The 18,333-nt window shown below is 47.4% G+C and overlaps 1 long non-coding RNA gene across 1 annotated transcript; it reads right to left on the bottom strand.

The window, feature by feature from the left end:
* Nucleotides 1–3,859: 3,859 nt before the first annotated feature.
* On the bottom strand, nucleotides 3,860–9,140 carry LOC126540976 (uncharacterized). The gene is made up of 3 exons (XR_011892567.1): nucleotides 9,031–9,140; nucleotides 6,087–7,968; nucleotides 3,860–4,747 (listed from the first exon to the last, which is right to left on the bottom strand). It is a non-coding gene; the product is annotated as an uncharacterized lncRNA (long non-coding RNA).
* Nucleotides 9,141–18,333: the final 9,193 nt, after the last annotated feature.

Below are 18,333 nucleotides of genomic sequence, written 5' to 3'. Positions count from 1 at the left end.
TCAGGAAACGTGTAAAACTTCGCAGAACTGGAATTCCCGTTGTTAGAACACCACAGAGCCGCGCAACACATGTGATGCTCCGTTTTAGCCATCTTCGTCTAATGATTGGTTGACCCGGTGTTCCGTGTCTTCTGTTAGTTGCACGCCTCATCAAGCTTCTATGTCTTATCTTTCCCATCTTCATACTTGGGACGACAAACGAAGCAGATGACCAAGCGCGATCTGACTTGTGATATAGCTGAGCAAGTGGCAAGGGTGAGTGGAGGTAAGCTCGACGGACGCACGAAGACAACCGCTTCCCGCGCTTCGCACGATGTAAACTTCCCCAGAAGAGAAGGAAAAAACAGTTAGGATGTCCGGCAACCGCTTGGAGCGCGCATGTTCCTTGAAACCGGAACTAGCGCATGACTTGCGTAGGTTCGTAGTACACCCTCGCGTCTTGTGGAATCACCCACGAGCTTAGAAAAGTGTTCGAATGGTACGCCCGTAGACAATAACGCGTGAATGACAGTGAATAAACGGAATTCCGTGGAATAGCTTATTTATGCATTGGTTTTCATATGAACTCATTTGCCTATTTACAATAAGCTCGGGGTAAACATTCACGCCATGGAGTGGAGGGGCTAAATGACAGACACGGCTAAGCACGAGGTCGCGGGATCGAATCCCGGCCATGGCGGCCGCATTTCGACAGGGGCGAAACGCGAAAACACACCCAGGTACTTAGATTTAGGTGCACGTTAAAGAACTACAAGTAGCCCAAATTTCCGGAGTTCCCCACTACCGCGTGCCTCATATTCAGATCGTGGTTCCGGCGCGTAAAACCTCATATTATAGTTTGGACAAACATGGGCATTATACTACCTTAGGTAAATAAGCCAATGTTATCTTATCAATTATATTTGTCCAACCGCAAATTTTAAATCAATAAAAGGAGCAGCAGCTTATTATGACCCTTGTGTACAATTATATTGCGCTTAGAGTACATATGGTACTCGCTAAGCTGTAGTTATATTGCAGTGGCAAATGAATGTAACGCGACGTTGACATACACTTTATAACGATCTATTTAAACATGCCAATTATCTTATGTTCGTGGTGCTTAGTTATTTGGGCATAAAAGAACATGAAGTATTTGAAGATTTTTAAGCTTTCTCAAATTTTTTTTTAAAGAAATGTCCTTCGGTAAAATTTGAAGAAAGGGGGTTAACCGATGGGCCCGATTTTTGTCGCGGCCCCCGAAGGGGCAAACAAAGATACGAAGGAAAACATAGGGGAAATTTCTTGTACGTACTAACTGAATTAAAGAAATGATAGATTAATGGCAATGAAAGTGCATGAAAAAACAACTTGCCGCAGGTGGAGAACGACCCCACGTCTTCGCATTACGCGTGCAATGCTCTAATCAATTGAGTTATCGTGACTACGGCGCGGTTTCCCCATCCACATTTTTGTGTATTTATGTGTTACTACTAGAACTAACCTTGGGAGTGTTAGCCAGCGCCACCACTCACAAACATTGGTGGTGAATGTGGAACATCCTTTCTCCCACAGGCGTCAGGAGTACGTGATCTTTCTGAGTGAAAGCAACTGGTCAATAAACCCGCCCATGCTACTTGAAGGCATCAATGTGGCCAGACTCGAGACTCTTGTTATGTAAGAACGAGAAGAAAGGGGATTAACCGAGGGGCCCAATTTTCATTAATGATATCATGAGAAGCCAACAAACAAAGACACGAAGGAAAACAGAGGAAATTATACTTGCTAACTGAAGTAAATGGGAAATTGATGGCAATGAAAGCGGATGAAAAAACAACTTGCCGCAGGTTGGGAACGATCCCACGTCGACATTACCCGTGCGATGCTCTAACCAATTGAGCTACCACGCCCCGGTTTCCCCATCCACATTCTTGTATATTTATGTGTTACTACTAGAACTAACCTTGGGATTGTCAGCCAGCGCCACCACTCGCAAACCTTGGCGGCGGATGTGAAACTTCTTTTCTTTAATTCATGTACTCCTGATACTTGCGGCAGAAAGGTTGTTCCACATCCGTCGCCAAGGTTTGCCAAGGTTTGTGAATGGTGGTGCTGGCTAACTAAAATATTAAACAAAAGAAGGAACCTCGTATTGCGTGATGGATTCTGCCCTTTGGTTTCTATATGCAGCCGCCTACTCGCACTAAGAATTTTGACAAAACTACATTTGACTATCCCTCATTAATCAATGTCGTCGAATGCAAAAACGGCGGCGCTTTCCAGCGATATTGTTCGACGAAACTGCATCTCGAACACTTGTATGTATAGGTAGACATGTATAATTAAGCCTCTATTGAGGAGCAACCACAAAATGCACCAAATTTGAATGAAGCAGAAGTTTAGCTTTCATTGCCTTATGTCTGTCTATCTGTCTGTCCGTCTGTCCGTCTGTCTGTCTGTCTGTCTGTCTGTCTGTCTGTCTGTCTGTCTGTCTGTCTGTCTGTCTGTCTGTCTGTCTGTCTGTCTGTCGGTCTGTCTGTCTGTCTGTCTGTCTGTCTGTCTGTCTGTCTGTCTGTCTGTCTGTCTGTCTGTCTGTCTGTCTGTCTGTCTGTCTGTCTGTCTGTCCCCCATCTACATGGGTCACTGGGTTGTCCATGGTTGAATGGACAGCGCATCGGGCTATTTGTGCTGAGGGAACGGGACTCAAAACCAACCGTCGGACAATCTTGTGTCACTGAGTATGGCCGTGCATGCATATGGGGCACACTTTAACGAACCTCTTTCATGCCGACATGGGACACTAAAGATGCACGACTAGGCCATGCACCGCTCTTCAATTACACTCTCTCAGACCTATTTGGGGCACTCGGCATGTGTCACTCAGACTGTGCGGGTCTTCAGTTCTTTGATGTCAACATGGGTCGTTGGGTGTGGGCCAGTGAAAATGTGCCACTGTTCAATGACAAATAGATCTAAATTTATCCGATGCAGAACGCAATCAAACCCGCGTCACAGATGCTCCTCAAGGACAGTAACCTGACGCCTTGACAGGTTCCACCACACATGCAGCTGGTGCGCGCTCCCTTTTCAATGAACATCTTTCACGCCAACGCTTTAGCGAGCTGCGATGTGAATGCACTGGGTGTGTGGTGCTCTTCAATAAACCTCTAGTCAACTTAGGTGACTGAGTATTTCCTGCTAGGTGCGCTGCAAACAAGGAAACAATGCTTCACCGTCTGTAAGCACCAGAGCGCCACGCTTCTCGTTCCGAAGGACGCACGTGGACTTCTTATCAGTGCCACTAGATGGCACAGTGTGCCCAGCAAGAAGCGAGAGAGGGAATACCGAATGACGTCTTTCAAAGCGTTCGCACGCGCCAACGTCACTCATTCCGGAGGCCATGCGCAGGCTTCTTGGCGGCGACGCTAGATGGCGCCGATTGTTCTTGGGGAAGCGTGAAAGAAGAGTCCCGCTGCAGTACACGCCTCATACATAACTCGTTTCGACGGCTGCAATATCTAGTGTTGTTACAATGATTCAGTGCTCTACGCATTACCGTCGACAGTCATCGTGAGATGGGTTCTACATTTTTATTAGCAAGTTGCAGGAAATTTTCTATTCTCAATAGCAATAAGTTACTGATTTATCTGAAATTCAAAAGCATGTAATTTTCGTTAACTCATTCCACTCAAGTGGTACAAATCCGCGACTATTAGTATATGCTACATTTCTCGAGGCCATTATCATCATTGAAAAAGTTCCGGTACGACAAGTGATCTCAGTTGTGAATGAATCGATTTTAGTGAATGTCCTGTACATAAATATTTGACTCAACCTTAAAGCAAGCAAACACGACGCCAGACTGCCTGTTTCAAAGAATTCCTTGCCTTTATTCTGCGATAATATTCATCGTTCTATGGAGAACAAGAACAACTTCGGCCAAAACAATACTTCCCTACATTTCCTTCAATAACACGAATGCCAACTAGCCTTGGATTCCACACTTATTACACTAATCCTGTAAGCAATGATAGCATACGTTATTTGTCATATCATATACAAGCTGTCTCACGCATCATGATGCCACTCACAAGGCAGGAGAAGCGAGGGCGTTTTTGCTGAACCAATCATCTTTGTCGGTCTGAGAAAATTTAAATAGAACACGCCTCGAGATTAGTGACAAGTTCTCGCTAGCTTGGATAGCACAGCGCGCTTCCGTAGCTTCGTTCGGACATTTCTGCGCATGGGAACATGACAAAATCAAAATATATTCTATACTGAAATAAAGGTTTTCTCAAAGTAAACTGTGCGTCCTTATAATCGTAAAGGGACGAAACACATCTCTTGTGCAGAAAATTTTACCAGAAATATTTGACGGCGCGTCCAGATGTGAACGAACCAAAATATATCAGAGCAGGTGACACCGACACAAGTGCCCCAAATCCCAAAGTTATGTTTGCGCTTGTCAAAAGTTCATGGCTGCGCCGAGGAGTGCTGTATATCGGCCAACCTCAAATAACCACGTACTTCTCTCCAGCAATCCTCGTTCAGGTCACTCAGCTGCGCCCCTGCGTCTTCGCTCGAGTAGCACAACACACGCTGACGGACGACGCCTGCGAGTCTCATAAAGTTGTGCATGTCTTCCAGCGAATTGACCGCTTCTCTGATCATGACGCGGGCGTCGTCCTCACTGACCGAAGAAAGCTCGGCGACCTGTTCCGGCAGTGCTGGATGTAGGCACATGCTTTCCAGCGCTTCAGCGCACGCCCTGTCAAGGATACAATTTAGTTAATTAGCTGAGAGAACGTGATTTTATAGTTGGAATAAGACGCTTTGCTAATGGTACGCTGAAACATTCACCAATGTCATTATTTTGCAAGTAGCAGTGAAGCGAAGGCGATTACGTGTTGGTTACACCGGGCGTTCAAGATATTGCAGAACAGTTTTGTTGATGGAACTGACTGGAATATGTGTTTCTTTTCTCAGCTACAATGTTGAGTTTTTGTAAAAATTATTGGTTTCTTTAACGGCCTGTAAATATTTAGTTCGTTGGCATGCGATACCTTAAGAAGGTAAAATACGTATACGTAATAAAACACAGCGTCGCAGAAAGTCAAGGATAAATTCTCGTAATGTTAAGAGCATGAAACACATTGCCTACACTCTTTGGGGCGAAAAGCAGTAGGAAGAAGTCATCGTTTAACATAAGATACTTCCTAACGTAGGTATAGTGATGGATTAATTTTGCTGTGTTTGGGTAGGCAAGTTCGTAGATTGTTATCAAGTAGGAATTCTCATATGATGCGGTATCGTGACGAGCTAAAGTTAGTTGAACCATATGCCTACTCGAACAGAAGCTTTGTCATAACCACGTGAAATGAAAGCGCAATGAGTTTGAGTAGATTACAGATGACGGAATAGCGCTTTTCAGGAAACGTTGTCAACTCACTCATACGGATGAAGTGATCGGCATCGATACTCATCTAACATCCGCTGCCTCATTTGATGGCGAAATAAGCATGCGAATCGATACTGTTGCTCCTAAGGCTGGCTTGGTTTCCTGCTACAGTGTTCAATGTGCCATACATAGACACGTCATTCGGGCCGGTGTCAACCAACTGACAGTTCTCACAGAGCGTCTCACACGCTCCGCGCGCATTCAACGTTCATTCAACGCACATTCAGTACACAGAACCGCTGTGATTTCAACGTTTCAATACGCTCACTTCCCAGAGACGCCCTCGAGGCGCAGTCATCTTGGCTACAAAGCATCAAACAAGACCAGCTGGCTGCACACTAACCCTCTGCTAAATAGCTTCTGCGTTGTAGCAAGGCCTGCATTATTCGTTCATGTGAGCGGCTGCGGCCAATTTGTTATAGTGCATGGGCAGTAGAGGGGCACACCTTAAATTCTCCACTAAAACTGTCTATTACTGCAAGCGCAGTTTTCGCATATGGGTAACTCACAACGACAACTTTTACTGTTATCTAAAGGGAGCAAGTATAGGCAACGAATGCACTGCGTCTTCAACACGAAACTATGTTTGTCTAGATACTTCCTAACCTGGCTTGAGAACAGTGGTAGTTACTTTGTCGTGCATACGTACCAGTCGCATCGATCTCCACTCACGAATAGAGCAGCGCGCCGAAGGAGTCCGGAATTGCGTCGCATCGTGTCCCACACTTCGAACCAGTCCCTCTCCGCCTGTTTGTCGCCCAAAGACGCGTCGACGACCACACTGAGCAGCGTGTGATTTTTCGTGATTCCTTTGGACAATACTTTGAAGAAGGTGCAGGCGACGTGCGAACTTTCGGGGACGAAGTACACGCGTTGCATGTTCTTGTTTGACTTGACTGTCTGCGCGAGCATCTCGGTGTCTCGTTCCTCCATATCGGGCACTTCCACGTGCAACTCCGTTACGCTCACGTTTTGAGACAAAGATGTGACAATATCCGTCCAGCAGGTCCTCGGCAGGTAGAGAGAAGGGTCGGAAAACAGTATTAAGTGCAGGTTTTTCAAGGCGACTGATCCCCTGATGTAGTCAGCGATCAGTGAAGACATTAAGGAGTCCATAGTGTGCTTAGCGATTACCAAATGGACCGATGTGACGTGACTTGCGGAAGGCAACCTACGCATTATGCGAGAGAACTCGCTTATCGTGTCACTTCGTAAACAGGCATACATCTCAGAAAATCCTGTGTATTCTAGCATATCGGCACTTTCTGGAGGAAAGTTCGTTTCGAAGAAAACCTGCTTCTCTGCGCCGGCCTCTTTCAAAGCACTGCAGATGTTTGGGAGAAAGTGGTAGTACGTGACATTCCATTCGATAGTTAGCCTTAAACTTACTTTAGTCGGCAGTGCCCTAATTAACGTCGACCACTGCTCCAACTTTCCGGCGCAAAACGGCAGCCTGACTACGGTCATGGTTTTGTTTTCTCTGAGCGCTTCCAGCCAGTGATCATAGACGGTGTCATCTTGCATTAGCCTGTCTTGTATCGTTGAAATCATGCTAAATCTGCTTATTGTGTCGTTTTTAGCAAATAACATTGGTATGAGCTTGGCACTTCCGGCATCGACGGCGAAGTTTGTCAAGTTTACTTCTGCGACAGTATTGTTTCCTAATAGGCCTTTCACGATCCATATCAAGGAGTCTTGCATTTTGTTACAAGCCAGGATGGTCAGAGTTGTTAGCGTCGTGGTGTTCTTCAAGTAATCTGCGAACCCAGCTCGATGGGACAGCGACGCTTCGCTTACAAATGACTCGTCTAGCGAGAGCTCCTTCAGGCTGCGGTTCTGTCTGAGTGCTTTCAGGAAGGCTTCCGCACCGTGGATTTTTATGCACACCATAGGTAATCGCAATGCTTCCAGATACGTCGTCGTTTGGAGAAGCCCTGACAGCACGTCTAGAAAGGCCACTGGACATTTCCAGGCCGACGTGCATTCGAGTTCTTCCAATCTGCTCAAGGAAGAGATCAACTTGCAAATGTCGTCTTGCGCCTTCCTACTCGCGAAACGGGGATCGTGGAATCTCAGTACTTTCACATAAGTGTTACCCTGAAGCGCGTCGGCAAGGCATGTGATTTTCATAGGTTCCATCATGACAGTAATGTCAAGAGTTCCAACACAGTGATGCGTGTTTAGCAGTTTGCAGGCAAGCGTCATGGCTCGCTGCATCTGCTGCCTTGCGGGAAGTTGTATCCACGGTTTCTCGAAACTGATCAGGGAGAGTTGACCGCGTGGGCTGGACGATTCCCGTAGCTCGAGTCGAGACTGGCAAAGAAATTCATTCCACTGTGAGAGCTTGCGGACAATGCAACACGTTCGGTCCTTAGCTGCCGTGCATGGCTCGCACGGCTCGATGCTGGAGCCGGTGAAGCAGGCACGGACTCCGCGTACGTTGCCCAGTTCCGGGTCGGAATGTCTGCCTGGCTCGGCCTCTTGAGGTGCAGGCCCTCTGTAGGTAGTGCCCCAACGTTCCACCATATTGTCTGCGCAAAATAAGATTATTTGATAACTATGGAATGTTCTTTGACGGTTGTACTGAATTAAGTCTGTGTGTCATCGTGTGTAGTTCCGAACCACGTTTATCCATGTCATATAAGCGTATATCTTGTCTTAGCTGATAGACGTATAACTAAAGTGTGGACGTTTTCTCACGAAATAGCCGACCATGCTTTTCAGAGCAGAAGATGTGACTGCGAGAACCATTGAAATATATCGTGGCATACCGCACGAAAAGCATTTTAGAGCGCATCTCTTAGGCTCCCGTTCCTGCAGCCAGCGTCGGCGTCGGCATCTGCGTAACCGAGCGAAAGAGCACAGCGAAAGATAGAAGAGAGAACGCGGAGTGCAGTGGGGTATGGAAGACGTGAGGGGGAAAGCGGAGGAGACGGGTATTGCGAAAGGAGGAGAAGCGTAGTGCTGCGACAATGGCTCCGAGATGGCGCCATAGTAGCACACGTCGTCTCGGAGGCCTGTCGGCGGCGGCTCCTATGAATTGCGCCTACGCTTCACCCACGCGCTGACTTTCGCGAGCTCCAGATTAGTGAGGCAGTCACGCCACACTTCCCGCCGTTTTCAACGTGCCGCACGAGACAGATCGTCCGCGCCACCCAATATATCGCGAAATGAAAACAAATATAGATCTGCGCTCAAACTTCACATTAGGGAGTATCACAATCGTCGGTGAATTTTTGATCAGTTTAGATCTGTTTATCCCAAATATGAATTACGTTTTTGGAGTAACCTGTTTTGCAGTCAGTGCATCGCTGCTTCGATTACGTTCTCTCATATAAACGCTCCACTGGAAACAATTTGCGCAGTCATTTACGCAATCGTGTCCACTTAATGTGAACGAAAGTCACAAGTATTCGCAGCTGTTGCTGCGCATGTCTATTTATTGTGCTAAACCACAAAACTGAACTACCGGTAAAAGAAGCGGAAGGAAGACAGCGGGATGGGTTGTGGCACTCGGGTTATGAACTAAAAACGAACGTACACTGGAACGGCGATCATACTAGGTATCAGCGACGCAATGCATCTACACTCACCTGAATTTCGCCGGTGCGGGTTCGTGTCGCTTTCGGGTGGAAAGAAGCTGTGACTTTTCTTGCGATCAAGGTCTGTGCAAGACAAGACTTTGGTGTGGCTTAGTTTGGTCTTGTCTTTTTTGTCTTGTCTACCAAACACTGGCGCATACCCACTATGCAGTTCTTCTTCTTCTTCGTCTCCTATAATCACACAGGCTTTATCTGTAGAAACAAAAGAATGACGACACTGTGCCTTTTCATAAAGAAGAAAACAAAAACTTCAAAGCTCATCTACGGGTGATTCCGCGAAACATAAGTTCCTCCTATTCTCTTTTTCTTTAGTTTGTTTGTTTACTTCGGGAAGATGCGGGATGGCCCAGGCAAAAAGCGACAAATTCGCTTCAAGGAAACCTGAACACCCCTTGTACATGGCATACAGCAAACGCACACGCTCAACTATGTCAACACAACCAAAATGAGTGCAGATCTAAGCATACAAAAGAAGTTGCACAAGAAACACTCGCAATCTCGGCACTGCGAAAGTGGATGTCCAGAGAAGGTGTTGAAAACCACCACTACAACTGCTGAGGAGGGCATGTAATTCTTTATGGTTTAGAATAATGCCAATAGTGCTATTTTGAAGCAATAGAAGAAATGAGAGTAATAGTAGTTTTGACAGAATGCCACCGCCACTGGTGGCGCTCCAACAACATTGAAATCAGTTGCTAGACTGGTTATTTCATATCCGAAATGCTAGGAACGTCCCACCCCACGTCGCAAGCTGCCGTCGCCGCAACAGCTTGCGCAACAGTAATCTTTACCGGGAAACCGATGCGGGGAGCGGTCCGTGCCTCGCATTGCTATCGCGAGCCCCTTATCATCAATTAAGTGGTTCGGATGCTTGTTTTCAGCTTGGCCTTTATTGAAGCGCATGCTGTTCTGCATATTGTATGCGTGATTCCAAAGAATGCAAGTACTGCTTGTTTCACTTTGGTGAGTGCTTGTAGCCTCTGCCTCACGGGATTATGAGCCATTGCATTTTTTGCTTGGTTACGGGGCTATGAGTACTAATGGAGGTATGAGACAATGATGATGAAAGCTTTCTGCCGACGGACGCGAAAGGATCCCGGGATGCTAGCCACGTAAGCTTCATTGTAAATATATACATATATTTGTATGCACTCCTACAGTACTCATCCTACAGAATTCACCAGTACTTCAATACATAAATCATATCAAATACAGACTTTATATATATATATATATATATATATATATATATATATATATATATTTCTTGTTGTGTTCAGAAATCATGGCAAAGTATAACGGGTTAGTTGCCTATCAATTTCCGTTGTAAAAAAAAGGTATACAATAACATTCTTGCTTTCTCAAAGGGTAACTGCCTATCTTCGCCCTTAGGTCAGCAAGATCTTTAAGGTGTGTAGTTTCTGACGCATAGACTTTTTGTAGTTGACAACTAAGTTCCAATAGTGCAACGTAAAGGCTGATATGATGTTAAAACGTGCAAACAGCTTCTCCGTATGAGCACGATAATCTCCCTTTGCAATGTGTGGTATCTTGCGAATGTTCCTATCTTTAGATTTGTGCCAAACCAAAAAAAAAACAATAACTTATTTAAGACAAAACGAGGGTGTTATAAATGATTAGCTTGATTGGTTAAGGTAGAGTGTAACAAAATTTCGCAACTGTGGCGACACATTTGGTTACTTTTGACTGAACATAATCAAACTGAGAATCCTAGATAGTGTTTTCAAAAAAATAACAGCAATAATTTTTATTGTGTCAACAAACTCGATAGCGGAACGACAAAGGTACAGTTGAAATTTCTTGCGACTTGATTTTGACGGCAGTGAAATAGAACAGCTTTTGTTTTCGGTGAATTTGTCGTTAACGAATTTGACCCGTTTCATGTGTGCAATTTCTCCAGTGTTTTATCAACTCCAGGTATTATACTCAATAGCTTAATGATCGCAAAGAATACTGCAGGTCTTTTTTCTTCCTGGTACTCTGCAACCATGGCGTGTGTCATGTAGGCCATGAAACAGCTGCCTGCGTCTTGGTGCTCTCATGGTCGTTTCGGTAACTTGGTATGTACCACGACTGGCGTGGTATGACAAGAGTGTATGACGAACATAAATGATAGGTCATGACATGAATATCATGGCGAGCGTGTCATGTAGGTCATGAAACTGCTGCCCACGTCTTGGTGCTCTCATGGTCGTTTCGTTAACTTGGTAGGCTCGCAGCACATTGCTTCGCCTAACATCGATTCCCGCAGGGCGTGGGATCTGCCGGCTTTTTTTGGAGTGCTGTCGGTCCGTCCGTCCGTCCGTCCGTCCGTTCGTCCGTCCGTCCGTCTGTCTGTCTGTCTGTCTGTCTGTCTGTCTGTCTGTCTGTCTGTCTGTCTGTCTGTCTGTCTGTCTGTCTGTCTGTCTGTCTGTCTGTCTGTCTGTCTGTCTGTCCGTCTGTCTGTCTGTCTGTCCGTCTGTCCGTCTGTCCGTCTGTCCGTCCGTCCGTCCGTCGGTCCGTCCTCGCACACTGACCCTGTCACACAAGCTTCAACAAGCTTGAGCCTCTGATTAGGTGCTCGTGGTAGTGATGCCGTCGTGGTTCTTCTATCGTCGTCGATCCAGCTTAATAATTCGACACTTGTCAGGCCGTCATCATCGTACAGTCACCGGCATCCCATTGTAGTAATACCATCGCCGTCATACAGTCGCGATACCGCCTTCGTCACTCCATCGACGCGATATTTTATCATCTTTCCACCGTAATCATTATGTCGTTATTGAATCACAATTCAATCCTCATCATCCTACATTCTTCGTCGTGCCATCGACGTTATTGTTCCATTGACGGCATTTACAGCACAGTTCCGCCACGCCATGTTCTCATGCACTTCTGAACTTTTTTATATTTTTCTGTAACTCTTTTTCTTCGAAAGAAAAAAAGAAAACGCTCGCTAGAGGGCTATGCAGTGCTGACGCACTTCGCATAGGCTCCTGCATTTTGCGGCAATTTTCCGCACACCTGCTTTTATTCATCCAAAACTGTGGCGTCGACGGAATCGGCACGGAAGTGGTACCGAAGGATATCAAGTTTATGAGCGGTACGTGGAATTACCCTCATTTTTTGCTGCTTGAAGGCTTCACGCCACGCTAGCGGAGCTAACCCTACAAGGCTAAGCTGCCAGTCGAACACGCGTGACCCGTGACCCGCGGAGCGTATCCCGTGGCTCGTGAGCGCTCGTGAGCCGCCGCTCGCTCTCTTCGAGAGCGACTCGGCGCTGCCGCTGTGTACTAATGACTGACGCATCCGACGCGCCAAGTGCACGAGAACTGAACCAGGAAAACAACAACATTGAAATGCAGGTGGAAACGATACAAGAGCATCAACAAGTGGAAGCGGGGGGGACGTATGCCGTGAGCAGCGGAAAGGCGATAAACATCCAGGAAAAATGGCACACATGGGAGAGGAGAGGCAAAAAGACTCAGGTGCATACAAAACCCACAGCCAAAGAAGCAGACGAACTACGAACGCAGCAAGCCGGAGCAACAGTTCCTATTGCGGGAAACATGCCACATTATAGAAAACCGAGAATTCCGCCTTTGCCAGTGGACGGCACTAAGATCATCTACAGACCTAAGGCGGGATTACAAATCCCCAAATGGACATTGGTGGCAGTGACACATGCCATCAGCCGAGCTAGCAAGTTGTCCCAAAAAGACTTCTACGACAACATCCGGATTCAAGTGCAACATGCCGAGAATATAATCGCAAGTACATCAAACATAGACATAGCGTACGACATGCTCTTCAAGATCACCAGCATCCAGCTTGGAGGATCCATTTACGAAGTCAAAGCCCATGTCAGGACCCCAGAAGGCATCAGCAAAAGTGTAATCTACAACGTCCCGCCAGGCACGAGCGAAGAACTACTACAGGGGCTACGAGTATTCGCAAGATACACGGTTCTCGCAGCATGCATGCGGGGAAGCTCGTCAACTCATCTACTTCGACGGACCGCACGTCCCATACAACATCATATGTAAATGCTGTGACTACCGCTGCAAACTATACAGGAAATTCCTGCAATACTGCAGAACCTGCGGAGAACTAGGGCACCGGCAAGATATCTGCCCGAAACCCCTTATCAACTTCTGCTACATGTGCGGGATGGAAAATCAACCGGAAGAACATGACTGCCAACCCAGCTGTAAAATCTGTCAACAACCCCATGAGACAGCAGGGAAAGGGTGCCGACATGAACTGAAGCCAAATCTCCCACCGTACAAGATCAGACTGCAATGGGAAAACAAGATCCAAGAGCAGCAACGCAGATGGAACTCGAACTCAGACTCAGACTTCCCGGCACTATCCGAATCAAGTAGTACCTCACTACACAGTCCACGCAGATCCAGAAGTGACCCCAAATCAACAAGTGGTCAAGCAAACGATGGACCCCGGTCAAGATCACAATCTGGATCCCGTACACGCAACCCACAAAAGCGAGTCACGTATGCGGACGCTGCAGGAGGAAACACTCGAGCACAAGAACCCACGGAAACCGAACGAGACCTGCGAGCACAACTCCAAAATCAGCAAGCCCTCTTTGACAAGCTCATACAAAGGTGCAAAGAACAAAACACCACCAATCAAGCTTCGAAACCTCAAGGAATGCCAAACATCCCACCACCCCTTACGGAAGAAAAAATCAAGAAAATCGCAGCAATGGAGGTGCGGAAGCAGATACAGGAGGCCATGACCACTTTTGCAAAGGAGATAGCACAACAGCTCCAGCAACACATCACCGCTCCGCTGGCCCCTATCCATGCTACCCTCCAAGACCTCAGCAACTTCATGTCTTATGCCAAGCAGAACCACGTAACGAAAGCCACAGTAGAAAAGCTACTCAACACCGACACGGCTCGCAAGAAAGCACGCAAAGACTTGCACAATGCAGCCAGACCGGAATCCATGGCCCGGGGCGAAGAGAACGATGTCGAACAATATGGCGAGTAATACCAAGAAGAGATTACCACAACTCCCAATTAACCTGTGGCAATGGAACTGTCACTCTATCAGAACCAAAAGAACAAACATCCAAGAACTGACCAAACTGGAACAACCAGATATCATCGCTATCCGAGAAACTTATTACACCAACCTGCGCATACAGGGATATGATACACACACCGGATCTCAGAGAACAGCCATCCTGACGAAGAAAAATCTCACCACACAAGATCACACAATTCAGGGAACAACCGTGGAACACACCCTAGTGGAAGTGCTGCCTGAGAAGAAGACACACCAAAGACTATGCGGAGCCCACCCAGGGATCCGTTATCCGACTTTGTAAACTTCATCACGCAAGCCAGAAGACTATCTAAAGGCCATAAACTCGTAATAATGGAGGATTTTAATGCCCCCCACACAGCATGGGGTTACCAGCACACGACCAAGAAAGGAGCGCGAGTGTACGATTCGGCGCAGCAAAATCAGCTCACCCTCTGAAATGATCCTAAACTAACGACTCGAGTAGGCAACAGTGTGTCCAGGGATACAAATCCCGACCTCACCTTCACAATAGGAATATCCAAGGCGGAATGGACCCGACTGGAAGAAAATCTCGACAGTGACGACCACATCCTTCAGCTTGAAATCCTGCACCATAAGAAACCGAGCAGAACCGGAACGGCAAAATTGACGGATTGGAAGGTCTTCCGAGAATATGACATAGAAGAAAACATCGAAAATATTGAAGAGTGGCTCACCGAAGTGGTCAAGACGGCGCAGAAGTACTCTAAAGTCATCCAGCTCACGATGAACACGCCGGCCGTAGACTCTCTCCTCCTATATCTTTGGGATGCTGGAAGAGGACTACTGAGGCGGTGGAAAAAAATGAAACTTAACCGCAAGCCGCAGAGACGGATCGCTCACATAACAAAGCAAGCACAATAATACGGAGATCAACTCAGCAGGCAGAGCTGGCATAAGCTCTGCGACCAACTTCAAAGTCACTCAGCAAGAAGAAGACCTGTCATATAGGGCGAGCCCTTGTAGCTACCACCAAAACTAAGACCCAGCAAAGACATGAACTCAAGAAAATGATTAGCTCCAATCCAGGAATAGACAAACCAATTCTGGAACAAATCAAGCGTAAACTTGTCGGAGACAATGCCCCCAAGGTTACGGATCTCCGACCGTACAAAGGCGAACCAAATGTCACCCTCGACAGCCCTTTTACGCTTCCTGAACTCCATGCCGCCTTTGCCAAATTGACCCGTAACACATCGCCAGGAAATGACAAGGTGACCAACAAGATCCTACGAAACCTCCCTGACAAGGCCCTAAATGGACTCCTCGACTACATGAATAACTGCTGGGAAAAGGGTGTGCTCCCGGCAGAATGGAAGCACGCAAAAGTCATTATGATCCCAAAACACAACAAGCCGCTACAAATCAGCTACCTACGGCCCATCTCCCTTACTTCCTGCGCTGGAAAGCTTCTCAAACACATGGTTCACGATCGCCTCACCACATACCTCGAAGACTCAGGACTCATGCCCGACACAATGTTTGGCTTCCGACAGCTCCTCTCAGCACAAGATATACTACTACAGCTCAAATAAGACCTCTTGGACCACCTAGAACGCCACAAAAAGTTCTCTATTTTAACAATAGATGCAAAACGAGCCTTCGATAATGTGAAGCATGAAGCAATCCTCCAAAATCTCCAATATACTAACTGCGGAATCAGGACCTATCAATACGTACGCGACTTTCTCAAAGATCGCACGCCTACGGTGGGTATCCGCAACATCCGAAGCGACAAGTTCGAAATGCCCAACAAGGGAACTGCACAAGGGTCAGTCATTTCACCTTTGCTGTTCAATCTCGCAATGGTTAAGCTCCCACAACAACTCGATGGCATCGAATATTTAAGCCATGTAATATACGGGGACGAAATAACGTTATGGACAAAAGCGTCCAAAACCGGCGAACAGCAAACTACCCTCCAAGAGGCAATCGATCAGATAGAACAGTACCTCTCAAAATGCGGTCTCCAGTGCGCCCCCGAAAAATCAGAGCTACTGATACTCAAGGCAAGGACCCGGGGAAGACCACCAGCCTACGTTGCTCCAGATTCCAACGTCAGACTCAATGGAATCGGTATCCCTCAAGTTGGCTCCCTCCGCGTCCTTGGCCTCACAATACATAAAGACGGTTCTGGGGCAGCTACACTTCCAAAGCTTCAGAAGACCCTAACACAAGTAACCCATCTCATTCAGCGTATAACCATCCAAGGAAGAGGACTTAAAGAGCAAGAAACCGTCCAATTAATCCCAGCACTCCTTATAAGCCGGATCACATATGGCACCCCGTATCTACTCCTCAAGAAAGCTGAAATCGAAAAACTCAACATCATCATCAGAAAAGCAATCAAGAGCGCACCAGGACTCCCCAGTACGACCTCAACCATGACACTCCTCAAACTTGGCCTCCATAACTCCTGGGAAGAAATGAGCGAAACGCACAGAGCCAGCCAGCTGGAACGCCTTAAGCTGACTCAAACAGGCAGAGCAGTACTTCGCAAGCTCGCATACAGCGAAACCTTCATAGCAGACTCAGACGCGAAAGCCCGGTTCCCGCCACATCTTCGTGACTCCATCTCAGTCGCTCCAACACCTCGCAACATGCATGCAACATACCACAAAGACAGAAGACAAGCAAGAGTTAGAGCGCTTAGCAAGAAATACTCAAAGAACCCCAACCCGAGATATATGGATGCGGCAAAATACCCAGGTAGAAGAGCATACGCAATTACCGTGGCCAACAACCAAGGGAAGGAGCTAATCGCTGCCACCATACCGGCCAGAAATCCAGAAACGGCGGAGGAAGTGGCCATCGTCCTCGGCATTGCCACATGCAAAGGCACAGCAATCATCTTGGGCGACTCGCAAACGGCATGTAGAAACTTACGAAAAGGCCGAATCTCTGCCGCAGCAGTGAAGATTCTAAAAGAAATAGCAAGACGCCAAGAACTACCCGAAACCTGCGTCGCATGGACCTCAGGCCACGAACACCTGGCAGGAAACGAAGCCGCACATGCTGTCGCCCCGACAGCATACCAGCCGGGATTTCCTGCCGCACGGTCTCCGGAAAGCGACGAGGGTGGAGGACAGTCCCATCAACTACGCCGTAATATTGCAACATTACCGACCGACTGGAAAGAAGACAATATCCTCTACCTCATCCAAAATTAAGCAAGGAAGAAGCCACCGCCCTCCGCAGACTACAAACGAATATGTATGTACATGGAATTATCATGCACCGAATGCATCCCACCAAATTTTCATACCTATGCCGGTATTGTGACGTACCAGACACGCTCTTACACATGGTGTTGGTGTGCTCACACCGCGAGAAAAACAGTCAAGATGATGCCTCAGAATCGCTACAAGCTATCGAAGAAACGTGGGGGGCAATGGTAAAGGCACAGAGCCTGGAAGATCAGCGAAGTCTGGTGGACCGGGCCCGGGCTGCGGCATTAGCCAACGGCTTTCTGGACTAAGAGAGCCGCCCACCTAAGGCGAAGAAAGAACACTTTCTGGCTGTTTCTTGCAATAAACGTTCATTCCTCCTCCTCCTCTTTTTCTTCGGTAGTGTGTCTCATTTAGCGGAAACATTTTCGCCACTTAGATCGGATAATGGGAAGTGACAGAAAGCAGCGTGTCCTCAAGGCCACTCGACCGTCAGATCTGATGCACCATCGTGCCATATGGATAAGTATGTTTATTACTATATTTGTAAGATATGTTCATTCTGCTGTTTAAGAGCGCCGTCCTTAGGAACCCGTTGCGCCTCCGAGCGTCGGCGTAGCCGAGCGAATGAGGAAAGGATGAAGAGCGAACGCGGAGTGCAGTGCTGGGATGAAAGACGCCAGGAGGAAAGCGGAGGAGAACGGTGCAGCGGAACCGTGAGAATAAAAGCGGAGCGCGAGAAGGAAAGCGTAGTGAGGCGACGATGGCTAAAAGATGGCGCTAGACTAGATCGCGTCGTCTGGGAGGCCAGCCCGCGGACCACGCTCACGCGTCACCCACGCGCTGTATCTCACGATCTCCAGATTAGTGAGGCAGTCGCCTCACACTTCGCTCCGTTTGCAACGCGCCGCACGAAACAGATTGTACGCGCCAGTCATTATACTGCAAAATGAAATAGGAAAAAAATATACCAGCTACTTTCCCAGCGGCGGCGGTGACAACGAGCGGCGACGAGGTGATGGAGAGCGCCGTT

The sequence above is a fragment of the Dermacentor andersoni genome, chromosome 2 (assembly GCF_023375885.2).
Source record: "Dermacentor andersoni chromosome 2, qqDerAnde1_hic_scaffold, whole genome shotgun sequence".
Lineage (NCBI taxonomy): Eukaryota > Metazoa > Arthropoda > Arachnida > Ixodida > Ixodidae > Dermacentor > Dermacentor andersoni.
Note: the sequence above shows the minus strand (reverse complement) of the source record. Positions and strands in the feature narration are given on the sequence as shown.